At 39.1% G+C, this 14437-nt stretch overlaps 1 long non-coding RNA gene across 1 annotated transcript in view; it reads right to left on the bottom strand.

Annotated features, from left to right (window-relative positions):
* Window positions 1–7892: 7892 nt before the first annotated feature.
* The window catches only part of LOC143443371 (uncharacterized), a 29432-nt gene continuing 22887 nt past the window's right edge, over window positions 7893–14437 (bottom strand). Inside the window, exon 3 of the long non-coding RNA XR_013112307.1 lies at window positions 7893–11424. This is a non-coding gene — a long non-coding RNA (uncharacterized LOC143443371). The remainder of the gene's footprint in view (window positions 11425–14437) is intronic.

The following is a 14437-nucleotide window of genomic DNA, read 5'->3' as shown; positions in this document are numbered from 1 at the left end:
CAAATTTTAGTATCAAGATAATTTTTTTAAGCAGGCTGACATTTTATTAAAGATGTTGGTTCTAACAGCTTTTCTTCGCCCCCCTTTTTTGAATATAGTATTTACACTTAGAATTTTACCCCCTTACCCCATTCCCCCCACCACCCAGGAACCCCTTATCCCATCCCCCCTCCTCCTGCTTCTATGAGGGTTCGCTCCACCTACTCCCCACTCCCACCTCCCCACCCTCAGATTCCCCCTGACTCCGTGTTCAGCCTTCATGGAACCAAAGATCTCCTCTCCCACCTATGCCCCAAAAGACCATCCTCCCCTACATATACAGCTGGAGTCATGGGTCTCTCCCTATGTGCTCCTAGGCCGGTGGTTTAGACCCTAGGGGGCTCTGGTTGGTTAGTATTGTTTTTCTCTTTGTGGGGGCATCAGCCCTTTCGGCTCCTTCAGTCTTCTCTCTAACTTTTCCATTGGGAACCCTTGATCTGATTAATGGTTAGCTGTGAGTATCTGCCTCTGGGTATATCAGACTCTGGGGGACCTCTAAGGAGACAGCCTTATCAGGCTGCTGTCAGCATATACTTTCTGTCATCCATATCAGTGTTTACTTTTGGTGACTGCACATGCGATGAATACCCACGTGGAATGGTCTCCATACAACCTCTCCTTCAGTTTCTGTCCCATACTTTGTCTCCTTATTTGCTCCCTTGGGTATTTTGTTACTCTTTCTAAGTAAGACCTAGGCATCCACACTTGTTCTTCCTTCTTCATGAGCTTCATGTGGTCTGTTAGTTGAATCTTTGTTGTTTCAAACTTTTGGGCTAATATCCACTTATCAATAAGTAAATACCATGTGTGTTCTTTTGTGATTGGGTTACCTCACTCAGGATGATATTTTTTAGTTCCATCCATTTACCCAAAAATTTCTCAAATTCATTATTTTTAATAGCTGAGTAATATTCCATTGTGTAAATGTACCACATTTTTTGTATCCATTCCTCTGTTGAAGGCTATTATAAATAAGGCTGCTATGAACATAGTGGAGCATATGTCCTTGTTATATGTTGCAGCATCTTCTGCATATATGCCCAGGAGTGGTATAGCTGGGTCCTCAGGTAATGCTATGTCCAATTTTCTGAGGAATCGCCAGACTGACTTCCAAAGTGGTTGTACCAGCTTGCAAACCCACCAACAATGGAGGAGTGTTCCTCTTTCTCCACATCCTCGCCAGCATCTACTATCACCTGAGTTTTTGATCTTAGCCATTCTGACTGGTGTGAGGTGGTATCTCAGGGTTGTTTTGATTTCCATTTCCCTGATGACTAAGATGTTGAGCATTTCTTAAGGTGCTTCTCAGCCATTCGAGTTTCCTAAGTTGAGAATTCTTTGTTTAACTCTGTTCCCCATTTTTAATGGGGTTATTTTGTTGTCTGGCATCTAATTTCTTGAGTTCTTTGTATATATTCGATATTAGCCCTCTATTGGATGTAGGATTGGTAATGATCTTTTCCCAATCTGTTGGTTGCCGTTTTGTCTTATTGACTGTGTCCTTTGCCTTACAGAAGCTTTGCAATTTGATGAGGTCCCATTTGTAGATCCTTGATCTTAGAGCATAAGCCATTGGTGTTCTGTTTAGAAACTTTTCCCCTGTGCCTAGGTATTCAAGGGTCTTCCCCACCTTCTCTTCTATTAGTTTCAGTGTATCTGGTTTTATGTGAAGGTCCTTTATCCACTTGGAGTTGAGCTTTGTACAAGGGGATAAGAATGGATTAATTTGCATTCTTTTACATGCTGACCTCCAGTTGAGCCAGCACCATTTGTTGAAAATGCTTACCTTTTTTCCACTGGCTGGTTTTAGTTCCTTTGTCAACGATCAAGTGGCCATAGTTCATTTCTGGATATTCAATTCTATTCCACTGATCTTCCTGCCTGTCTCTGTACCAATACCATGCAGTTTTTAATCACTACTGCTCTGTAGTACAGTTTGAGGTCAGGGATGGTGATTCCGCCAGTAGTTCTTTTGTTGTTGAGAATGGTTCTCACTATCCTGGGTTTTTTGTTATTCCAAATGAATTTGCAAATTGCTCTTTCTAGCTCTATGAAGAATTGATTTGGATTTTTGATGGGGATTGCGTTGAATCTGTAGATTGCTTTTGGCAAGATGGCCATTTTTACTAAGTTAATCCTGCCAATCCAGGATCATGGGAGATCTTTCCATCTTCTGAGATCTTCTTCGATTTCTTTCTTCAGAGACTTGAAGTTCTTGTCATACAGATCTTTCACTTGCTTGGTTAGATTCACTACAAGATATTTTATATTATTTGTGGCTATTGTGAAGGGTGTCATTTTCGTAGTTTCTTTCTCAGCCTGTTTATCCTTTGAATAGAGGAAGGCTACTGATTTGTTTGAGTTGATTTTATATCCAGCCACTTTGCTAAAGTCATTTATCAGGTTTAGGAGTTCTCTGGTGGAGGTTTTAGGGTCACTTAAGTATACTATCATATCATCTGCAAATAGTGAAATTTTGACTTCTTCCTTTCCTATTTGTATCCCTTTTATTTCCTTTTGTTGTCTAATTGCTCTAGCTAGGACTTCCAGCACTATATTAAATAGGTAAGGTGAGAGTGGGCAGCCTTGTCTAGTCCCTGATCTTAGTGGGATTGCTTCAAGTTTCTCTCCATTTAGTTTGATGTTGGCTGCTGGCTTCCTGTATATTGCTTTTACTGTGTTTAGGTATGGGCCTTGAATTTCTGATCTTTCCAAGACTTTTAACATGAAGGGATGTTGAATTTTGTCAAATGCTTTCTCAGGGTCTAGTGAGATGACCATGTGGTTTTTTTCTTTGAGTTTATTTATGTAGTGGTGTACATTGATGGATTTTCGAATATTGAACCCTCCCTGCAGTCCTGGGATAAAGCCTACTTGATCATGATGAATAATTGTTTTGATGTGTTGTGGATTCGGTTTGAGAGAATTTTATTGAGTATTTTTGCATCAATGTTCATATGGGAGATTGGTCTGTAGTTCTCTTTCTTTGTTGGGTCTTTCTGTGGTTTGGGTATGAGCATAATGGTAGCTTTATATAATGAATTGGGTAGTGTTCTTTCTGTTTATATTCGATGGAATAACTTGAAGAGAATTGGTATTAGGTCTTCCTAGCAGGTCTGATAGAATTCTGCACTAAAACCATCTGGTCCTGGGCTTTTTTTTTGGTGGAGAGACTATTAATGACTTCTTCTATTTCTTTAGGGTTTGTAGGACTGTTTAAATGGTTTATCTGCTCCTGATTTAATTTTGGTATCTGGTACCTATCTAGAAAAATGTCCATTTCATCCAGATTTTCCAATTTTGTTGAGTATAAGACTTTGTAGTAGGATCTGATGATTTTTTGATTTCCTCAATTTCTGTTGTTATGTCTCCCTTTTCAGTTCTGATTTTATTAATTTGGATACTGTCTCTGTGTCCTTTGTTTAGTCTGGCTAAGGGTTTATCTATCTTGTTGATTTTCTCAAAGAACCAGTTCCTGGTTTTGTTGATATTTTGTATAGTTCTTTTTGTTTCTACTTGGTTGATTTCTGCTCTGAATTTGATTATTTCCTGCTGTCTACTCCTCTTAGGCATGTTTGCTTCTTTTTGTTCTAGCGCTTTCAGGTGTGCTGTCAATTTGTTAATGTATGCTCTCTCCAGTTTCTTTTTGTAGGTACTTAGAGCTATGAGTTTTCCTCTTAGTACTGCTTGCATGGAGTCCCACAAGTTTTGGTATGAGGTGTCCTCCTTTTCATTAAACTCTAAAAAGTCTTTAATTTCTTTCTTTATTTATCCCTGATCAAGTCATCCTTGAATATAGCATTGTTCAGTTTCCATGTGTATGTGGGCTTTCCATTGTTTTTGTCATTATTAAAGACCAGCCTTAGTCCATGGTGGTCTGATAGGGTGCAAGGAATTATTTCAATCTTTTTGTATCTGTTGAGGCCTATTTTGTGACCAATTATGTTGTCTATTTTGGAGAAGGTACCATGAAGTACTGAGAAAAAAGGTATATTCTTTTGTTTTAGGGTGAAATGTTATATATCAGTTAATCCATTTGGTTCATAATTTCTGTTAGTTTCATTGTGTCTCTATTTAGTTTCTGTTTCCATGATTTGTCCATTGCTGAGAGTGGGGTGTTGAAGTCCCCCACTATTATTGTGTGAGGTGTGATGTATGCTTTGAGTTTTAGCAAAGTTTCTTTTATGTATGTGGGTGCCCTTGCATTTGGGGCATAGATGTTCAGAATTGAGAGTTCATCTTGTTACATTTTTCCTTTGGTGAGTATAAAGTGTCCTTCCTTATCTTTTTTGATTAGGTTTGGTTGAAAATCAAATTTATTTGATATTAGAATTGCTACTCCAGCTTGTTTCTCGGGACCATTTGCTTGGAAGATTGTTTTCCATCCTTTTACTTTGAGGTAGTGTCTGTCTTTGTCACAGAGGTGTGTTTCCTGTATGCAGCAAAATTCTGGGTCTTGCTTATGTATCCTGTCTGCTAACCTATGTCTTTTTATGGAGCGTTGAGTCCATTGATATTAAGAGATATTAAGGAGAAATGATTGTTGCTTCTTGTCACTTTTGTTGTTGGAGGTAGAATTATGTTTGTGTAACGTTCTTCTTTTGGGGTTGTTGGGAGATTACTTTTTTTTTTTTTTTTTTTAACATTGTAATTTTCCATCCATTATCCTTTGAAGGGCTGGATTTGTCATGAAATATCTTAGTTTCTCTATCAATATTGATTGAGAGTTTTGCTGGGTATAGTAGTCTGGGCTGGCATTTTTGTTCTCTTAGTGTCTGTATGATATCAGTCCAGGATCTTCTGGCTTTTATTGTCTCTGGTGAGAAGTCTGGTGTAATTCTTATAAGTCTGCCTTTATATGTTACGTTACCTTTTCCCCTTACTGCTTTTAGTATTTTTTCTTTGTTTTGTATATTTGATGTTTTGATTATTATGTGACGAGAGGTATTTCTTTTCTGGTCTAGTCTATTTGGGGTTCTGTAGGCTTCTTGTATATTTATGGACATCTCTTTCTTTTGGTTATGGAAGTTTTCCTCTATAATTTTGTTGAATATATTTACTGGCCCTTTAATTTGGGAGTCTTCACCCTTGTCTATACCTATTATTCTTAGGTTTGGCCTTCTCATTGTGTCCTGGATTTCCTGGATGTTCTGGGTTAGAAGCTTTTTGCATTTCATATTTTCTTTGGCAGTTGTGTCAATGTTTCCCATGGTATCTTCTTCACATGAGATTCTCTCTTCTATCTCTTGTATTCTGTTGGTGATGCTTGCATCTATGACCCCTGGTCTTTTTCTTAGGTTTTCTATCTCCAGGGTAGTCTCCTTTTGAGATTTCTTTATTGCTTCTACTTCCATTTTTAGATCCTGGATGGTTTTGTTTAATTCCTTCACCTGTTTGGTTGTTTTCTTGCAATTCTTTAAGGGATTTTCGTGTTTTCTCTTTAAGGGTTCCTATCTGTTTACCTGTATTTTCCTCAAATTCTTTGAGAGTGTTATTTATGACTTTCTTAAAGTCTTCTAACATCATTATGAGAAGTGATTTCAATTCTGTGTCCTGCTTTTCTGGTGTGATGTGGTGTTCAGGGCTTGCTATGGTGGGAGAACTGGGTTCTGGTGATGCCAAGTAACTTTGGTTTCTGTTGTTTATGTTCCTGCACTTGCCTTTCACCATTTGGTTAACTCTAGTGCTACCCTCTCTCACTGGTTCTGACTGGGGACTGTCTTTCCAGTTATCTTGCTTGTGTCAGAACTCCTCAGGGTCCAGATGTCTCTGTGATCCTGTGATCCTGAGCTCCAGCTGCTCTGAGTGCAGTGTCTCCTCTAGGATGTCTCAGGGTAAGGTGTCTTCTTGAGAGCAGACCAACTAGGTGTTCGCTGCTCTGAGTGCAGTGGTTCCTCTGAGTACATTCCTCTAGAATGTCTCAGGATAAGGTGACTGCTGCTCTGGGTTCTGTGGCTCCTCTAGGATGACTCTGGGTATAGTGTCCCCTGCTTTGAGGTCGGTGGCCTCTCTAGGATGTCTCAGGATATGGTTTCCACAAGGATGCAGACCCACTGGGTGTCTGCCTCTCTGAGGACATTGACCTCTCTGGGCTGACTCAGGATACAGTTTCCACAAGGTACAGACCTGCTGGATGCCTGCTCCCGCCAGCTGTGGCTCTGGTGGGTAGAACATTGCGCCAACTGGCCCTACCTGCCTCCCTGAGGACACTGGCCTCTCTGGGATGTCTCAGGATACAGTTTCTACAAGAATGCAGACCCTCTGGGTGTCTGCCTCCCTGAGGACACTGGCCTCCCAGGGATGTCTCAGGATAAAGTCTCCACAAGGGTGCAGACCCCGCTGGGTGTCTGCTTCCGCTACCGGGATGAATCTGGAGAGGGGCAGAAGGGGAATGGAGTTCCGCAGGGGTGGGGTTGGGTACCTGTGGGGGGGTCCTGCGAGCTTCCTACTCCCAGCTGTGGGTCTGTGGGCCTTTATGTCTTTCTAATAAGTATATTATGTTAGATTAGATACTCAGCGTAAGTGAATTTATTTTATAACACCATATTTTTAAATATTTTTACACATGTAATATCCTTTGATCACATTCACCTCTCTTTTACTCTCTTTTCTCTTTTCTCCTTCCCACTTGCCTCTCCCTCCAAAATTACTTCTACTTTTATTATTCTAAAGTTGAGGTTATGTATATTAGAGAAAACATACACCATTTGTATTTCTTATTCAGGCTTATTTTGATGAATATAGTTTTGTTGTTGTTGTCTTTTTATTTTGTTTGCCTCTGCCTGTTGACTTCTGGGATTGCAGGTGTGCATCATCATGCACGGGTGACATATAAATCCTTTCTATAGTGATTTTTTTTATCATCAAAAACTCTTAGTCTGGCTTTATTTTTGCTGCTAAAATATTCTCTTGGGATGACAAAAGTTAATTACACACTACTCACCAATCTTTGGTGTTCATTTTGGGTACAGCATGATTCATGGAGTGTGAGAGATATTTACTTGACTAGAATGTTAATGGACTGAGGCTCTTTAACAGGAATTCTTTGCTTCTTAGCAGAAGAGGGGCTGTTAGCAATGTCTCTGGTTTAAAATTGTCTTTGAGTCAGGTGTAGTGGCACACACCTTTAATCTTAGCACTCTGGGAGGCAGAGGCAGGCAGATCCCTGTGAGTTGGAGTATAGCCAGGACTTTACATAGAGGAACCCTGCCTCAAACCTCCCCTCCATAAACAAACAAACAAACAAACAAACACCAAAACCCACAAAAACTATGATGAATTTAAACAAATATATATGGATCTATTTGGTACTGGGGATACATCTTGTCTATAGAAGTATCAGAGATATGGATAGTAACACTTCACAATCCAAATGTTCTCTTTTGTGTCAGGTAATATGTGTACCTTAGGAGAGGTTTTACAAATTATTTTATTTTAAGAATTTCATATATGAGCACATTGCCTTTTGGTCACATCCATTCCTCCCACCCTCCATTCTAACTCTTCCTGTATCCCTCTCTACATCCCCCCCTTAAATTCATGCTATATTACAAAGTCCAATTATGGTTTTCCATATGAACATGGATGTAAGGCTCACTACCAATTGTAAGAGTCAGAAGGCCCAGAGGGCTTCACTTCATTGCAGCTGGGTCTGTTTTATTTATTTTTTCCGTTTAAGCACTATATGGGACTAGGCATATAAGAGTTCATGATCTATGTAGTCATTTGATATATTTTTTTATTATTTCATATCATTTTTATTTCTGATAGTGTTTGTCTCAAAGTCCAACTTGTCCATTATTAATACTCCTAATCTTCACAAACACAGAGCACATTGTCAATTTTAAAATTGATATCTGAACTTAAAAATATCTTAAGTAATAACTATCAATGCTTGCATCATGACCAAGAATGGTCTATGTGGTCTGATACCAAATTCAGCATTAATAATGGCATTTCCTGAGAAAAATCCGGAGTGTGCAGATCATCTGTTGCAGGATATTTATCTAAAACCTGTGACGTTTCCCTCAGGTTTGCAGTGAGTGAGTACTTAGTGGCCACCTGGAGCAGTCATTCGTTCTGAGAAAGCTGAAGAGTCCATTTCTGTCCTGCTGTAGTCCTTTCCTGAGAACTGCAGTGCTTGCTCGGTTATGAGTTATTGGAAGGAAGAGTAATGACATCTCCTTACATACCTTTGAAGTATTCCATTCTTCCTCAGCATAAACGTGATGGTAATTCATTGGGTCCACCATGTCTTTAACGTATATATGAGATATACAGATACTTAATGTTCATTAACAATGTAGTATATATTCTCCCCCGTTTAATCTTCACAATTAACTCATTGACTCACAGTTAAGAATGAGAACACTGATTCTAAGAAAAAATTTAAAAGTTGCCCAAGGGTCAGAAGTAAGATGGACCCAGGTAAGCAAGACTAAAACCCATATCTTTTAGGTTTTTTTTTTTTTTCCTTCTTTTCCTGTTTGGAAGATGCTGACACTTACTGGCAAACTCTGAAATATAGAAACATTGAAAAAAATAAAAATCCTGACTCTCAAGGATAATTGCTAAAGATTTTTAGCTTTATATCTTTCTTGTTTTCTTGATGCATCTTTTACAACAAGAAAAAACAAATCTCTCACTTGCCTTTCTATTCACAACCCCTAAGTCTCAGTGTGAGGCACCAGTACAGTATACTTTTGATGTAAACTCACTTCCCAGGTGAGAGATCCTGGCACTGGAAGTGTGTTAGCTAAGAACTCACGGACAACAGACAGACAACAGACAACAGACATGTCTCAGTGGGGTGTGCCTGGCAGTGGGGTGGAAGGGCAGAGCTGCTGCAAAGCACTGTGGTGTCAGCAGCATCTGGAGCCTCACATTACATTCTTAGCATAACCTGCGTATGGTAAGATCTATGTGGCAGTGGTAAGGGAGGCTAACAATGAGATGCTAAGGACCTAAGAGACACAAGGAATTGAGTGAGGATACCCATCTACCATGAGACTGGAATTGCACCTTTCCTTCCCTGGTTGAATGGGAACACAACTCCAAACAATACATCAATCACAGCCTTCTCATGGATGACCCAAGTAAGCCACACCTAAATTCCCCACTCATAAAACTGGGAGGAAAATAAGCCTGTGTTATTTTGCAAAATTGATGGCACTTATTTTACATAACGACAGATAGCTAATAACTACTATAGATTTCTTTAGACTCTTCCTCTGGGATTCCTGACTTGAAGTTCCCTGATATATTTCTATGAAGGCTGTGTGTGTGTGTGTGTGTGTGTGTGTGTGTAAATGCAGACCTCATAGTTCTTCCTATTAGAATAACCTAAATCTTTGGCAAAGCCTTAGACATAGTCCCTTTCAAGATATATTTAACCCAGAGAAGCTTCTATATTTTTCGGATACAAATACATATACACATAGAATGGTTCCTACCTGTCCCTCTCTGTCAGGATGACACCAGCAAGTTACTAATCTGTTGACTTCCTCCAGTAAGTGTCAGTCACCTGTATCCAAGGCATTAAATTCAAGGAGACCCATATTGACTGGCTTGATCTGGTGCAGGTAACAGCTAAGCTACTGTGGTTGATGCCTGAAAATACAGAAGCTCACATTTCATGGTGCCCTCTCCATTTGCTGGGCTTCCGATCTGTCTGCCCTCTCTTTGTTGTTACTTTTTAAAGTCTTCTATTCATTTATCTTATGTATATGGGTGTTCTATCCATGTACCACATGTGTACCTGGTGCTCCTGGAAGCCAGACAACATCAGACCCCCTGGGACTGAAGTTACAGATGGCCCTGGGCTTCCTTGTGAGTGCTGGGAATGAAACAGCTTTTGACTGCTGAGCCATTTCTCCAGTGCCTTTGTTGTTGATATTTTAAGAAAAGATTGCAAATAAATTTCATATTGATCCTAAGGAGAGAATCTACTTAACTTTTTCAAAAATGCTATTAACTTCACTTTCCTGTGGAGTCTTTAGAAATCACCAAATTACAGGATTCATAAATCACAAAAGACTCTTGTACCCCAAGGTCAGAAGAGACCAGACTAATCTCTAAGAGCTCAGAAGTAAAAGCAGTAATTGAAAACAAGTCCTTCCTGATCCCAAGTCTTGGTAGGCTGAATCAACTGTGTGCCACATGCTATGCATTTCAGCTTTCTTCTAGAATTTTGTTTGTTCTGCTCAAATCTGCTCTCACTCCATCGTTTGACATTTGTTAGGGTGGAAAGCAGACAGTACTTGCTGGTTAAAATAGCACCCCCTGTCACTATGGTAGGCACATAAGGGGACACTTAGAAAATACAAGAATTATCTCTAGGCAAAACACAGGACACAGCCTGGAGATAAGGAACAAATGATGCTCAGATACTAGCTAGCCATCCTTGAATTCTACAAAGTCAGCTGCTCTTGATTTAATGATTTTATTCTTGAGGCTGGAGAGATAATAGTTAACTGTACTTGCTTGCTGGAGCTATTGTAAATCTATAAAACTGACCAATAAAATTGTTCATCTTTTTTACACATCTATATCCTGGCATATGGTCTGGTAGCTGGTAGAAGCCATTGTAGAAGCCATCCTGGGGGACATGCTTAGACTCTTTTCACAAAAAGAACAAAGACATTTACTTATGTCTTATTTTGGAGAAATACACACAGCAATACCCAAGCAGTTAGCCCATGTTTGGTCCATCTTCTAACCTAAGATAATGTAGTGTGTTACCTATCGTTGTTCAGGGTTTAATAATGATGGCTTCTGCCTTCTTTGGCATGGAAAATGCACGCTAAAGTCTTTGAGACAGTTCTGCCTTACAGCTTGAATCTTGTCACAGGGGCTTCTCACTAAAGGTATCAAAAAGTCTCTATTCTATTGAAATTATACATTATTTATTATTATTATTTACTAAAAACAAAAGTGGAACAAAAAAAAACAAAAAATGGTAATTTTTCCTCCCTTGGCACAACTGCTCTGCTGAGACTGCCCTGAGTTTCTACTTGTGTTTGTGATTCTTTCTGAGGTTTTGGTTGTGTGCAGTTGATTAATGCAGTTGGCGGCTAATCAATATTAGCATCCAGGGTAGTAGGCATATTACTGAATTATAAATGATCGTTAAAGATGGGTTCCAAGAAGCAATTGCTTTTAGGCCTGTATTTGTTATCACCATGTTGACAACCTTGATATCAGGATTTTAATATCCGGTGGGATAATGAAATTTCAACTCAATGCAGATTTTCTCTGTCTTTGTACTATAATAGCTGAATATATTGCTCCAGGTGGGTGAATGGTGCTGTTTTCTTGTTCCCTTTCATATGAAGATATGAAGATTTCAAGGAGGGTTTCTTTTTCCAGCCATAGACTTTCTTAGACCTAAAGAGAAGGTAACAAAAGAAGTGCTTATCTGAGAAGAAGGAATTGTATTTTCTTCACCTTCTAGTTGGTCTTCTGTTGCAAGCAGATATGTTGAGGTCTGAACTAATGGTCTTTTGCCATCAATTAATAGGAAAGGTGACAGGGATCTAAGAGGATGCAGTGTATTTATAGAGATGAATGATGGAGAAGGGCTTAGAGGGAATCTTTCAGATAAGATTGTTCTCTCAAAAGTATGTCAGAGTATCACAAGATCTCGATTGTGTATGAGTTACTCCCATCATTGGGGTGTGGGAGGGGAAAGGCCCTCCTCATTCCATTCATCTTGCTCTGGCTCTTTCCTGAAGCAACTTGCTGATGGGTGAAAAGGATGACTCACTTTTATACTGAGTGTTATTGTCTTATGCTGCCAGTTATGCAGTTTCTGGTGTTAATAGTAATGTCACTAGTGATTTTAGTTACGAGCACTGGCAGTGTTCAGTGCCAGAGACTACAACCCTGTTAATTTCTAGCCTGCATTCTGTAGGTTCTTAGTTACATTGCATCCTACACAATGATGTGTGTGTGTGTGTGTGTGTGTGTGTGTGTGTGTGTGTGTGCCTCACAGAATCAGAGGGCAGTATCTTTTCTTTGGATCTCCCATGATACTAATCACAAAAATTAATTGATTTTTCGAATTTTTGGAAAGGAGAACTTAGTCTGAGTAGCAAGGATTCTGCCCCTTTGTTTGGCCTTGAATTATATTTCTCTTTTTTTTTTTAAGTGGCCTATTTCAGAGTTAGTATCAGAAATATGAATGTTTCTATTGGAAAACACAAGGAAGATACTCTTACCCAAAATGCGCCTAAACCGTTAAGAGCCTTCCATATATGTGCAAGATGAAATGAAAAATTTACTGATATCCTGCTGATGGAAATAATGACAGTTAATACTGCATGATAATAAGACAGAGACTTTTGTCCATGACATCTTTTCATTCTAACAGGAAGTGAGAGCCATAAAAGCTAATTATTTGCTTCTGTTTCTTCATACAGGTGGGATAGAGCCAGGACATAACCTACAAGCATCTGACTCAGAACTGCCCTCTAATTGTGTGTCACTGTCAGGACACACTACCTGAAATATCCCGGAATCAGAATTAATCCCTCAAACCTCTGCATACACTGCATATGTCTGTCCTTTTCAGCAGCAGGCCACAGGTATGCCTGGACTAGGGTCTAACCATGAGTCCTGCTCCTCTCCTTCTGGAACACCATATTTTGGGTAGGAAGCAAGCACATGGGGTTAATTATGTTAATCACTGAATGGTGGCAATTAGTCAGACTAAGACTAGGTGGTAGATTTGAGACAGAAAATCAGAAAATCCCGATTATGACTAAGAAGAACAGAATAAAATAAAACACAAAAAAGCCTACAAGCTGCTCCATAAACATGCTTTGGTGGGCGGCAGGAGAATAAAGCTGTTACACCCAGTAGAAGCTCTCTTGGGAATGAGTTTTGAGAGTGGAATCAGCTTAATGCATTGGAATGAAGAGTTAAAATTCATGAGTAAAGTAGGAACCCTAAGAGAGTACCCTAAGACACAGCATAATTAAGTGTGGCAGGCTGCCTTGCTCTGACCAAGGAGAAAAGACAAGGGGGTGGCCCTGCATTGCTTCCGTCTGGACTTTAGAAAAATCCTTTGGAGGCCTAAGAGATTAGAGAGTCAACGGCCTGGAAAGAGTCATTAGTCAGGGGAACAACTAGAGTGAAATGCACTCCTGACCCAAAGAGCTGATTGTGGGATTTAAAGAAATTAAAATGACTTTTTTTTTCTGAAAAGATACCAGAAAGTTTAAGGGCCATAAAAAAAGAAAAAAGAAAAAAAAAGAAAAGAAAGACAGGAGACAGGAAGGAAGGAAGGAAGGAAGGAAGGAAGGAAGGAAGGAAGGAAGGAAGGAAGGAAAGAAAGAAGGAAGGAAGGAAGAATAAAGAGATGGTAAGAGCTTTGAAAGGAATCTTGACTACATGATTACAGGAAGACACCAGAGCTGTCCTTCATAATTGAAGAGACTGTCAGGAGTTAGAGGCATGTGGAACACATAAACAAAAAGTTTCACTAAACTAACAGTGTTTTTCTTACAAGGAGCCAAGTGAATAAATGAGAAAATACAAAAATCTGGGACATACTGGATGACCGATATACAACCTAACAGTGGCTGTATCACAAAAAAAGAAAAAAAAATGCCACCCCTTCCACCAGCAACTCTTAATAGCCAATGCCTTCTCATAGAGGGATGGATCTAGTGAGTACCTTCTCTTTTCCATTCCAGTCTGTGCAGATAATCACAGCTGTTAGCAGTTCATAAGGTCAGTGGCCATATCCTTATGTCCACAAAATTGAATAAGTTAAAAAGAAAGACATGAAAGTAGTAGGAAGACTAGTTGGGAGAAAAAAGAGATCAGTGAGAGGGGGAAATAATGGAAGCTAATGTGATATAGGAGATGAATATGATCAAAACACATAATATATATATATATACATATATATACAAATATATATGTGTGTATGTACATGTGCATATGTATATATGCACACATACATATATGAAATGTATGTTTAAAATACAGTAGAATAGAATCACAGAAATAATAAGATGTCATGACATGAAGGGACAGTTATCTACAAAGCCTGAAAGGCTCTGAACCTGTTTACAAAGACAAGTGGTTGATGACACATAACCAGAGAGAAAATAGTCTATAATTAGTTACTAGGATTCCTACACTCTAACTATTTGGAATCTTGGCTCTTGTACAAATATTCTTGCTTTTGATATGACAGGAACACAGGCCTCTCTATATGTCTGAACAAGTTAAAAAAAGAAACCAAGAATATTTTATATTTCAAATGGGTTGCTCAATATGTCATCTAATTTCTTTTTAAAATACAAAGTGAACTTCAATGCAGATGTTAAACTGGAGTGAATGAGTTGTTTGGCATTTCCTCCAGGGACATGTGTAGGCTTCCATGCAT

The sequence above is a fragment of the Arvicanthis niloticus genome, chromosome 8 (assembly GCF_011762505.2).
Source record: "Arvicanthis niloticus isolate mArvNil1 chromosome 8, mArvNil1.pat.X, whole genome shotgun sequence".
Classification (NCBI taxonomy): Eukaryota; Metazoa; Chordata; class Mammalia; order Rodentia; family Muridae; genus Arvicanthis; species Arvicanthis niloticus.
Note: the sequence above shows the minus strand (reverse complement) of the source record. Positions and strands in the feature narration are given on the sequence as shown.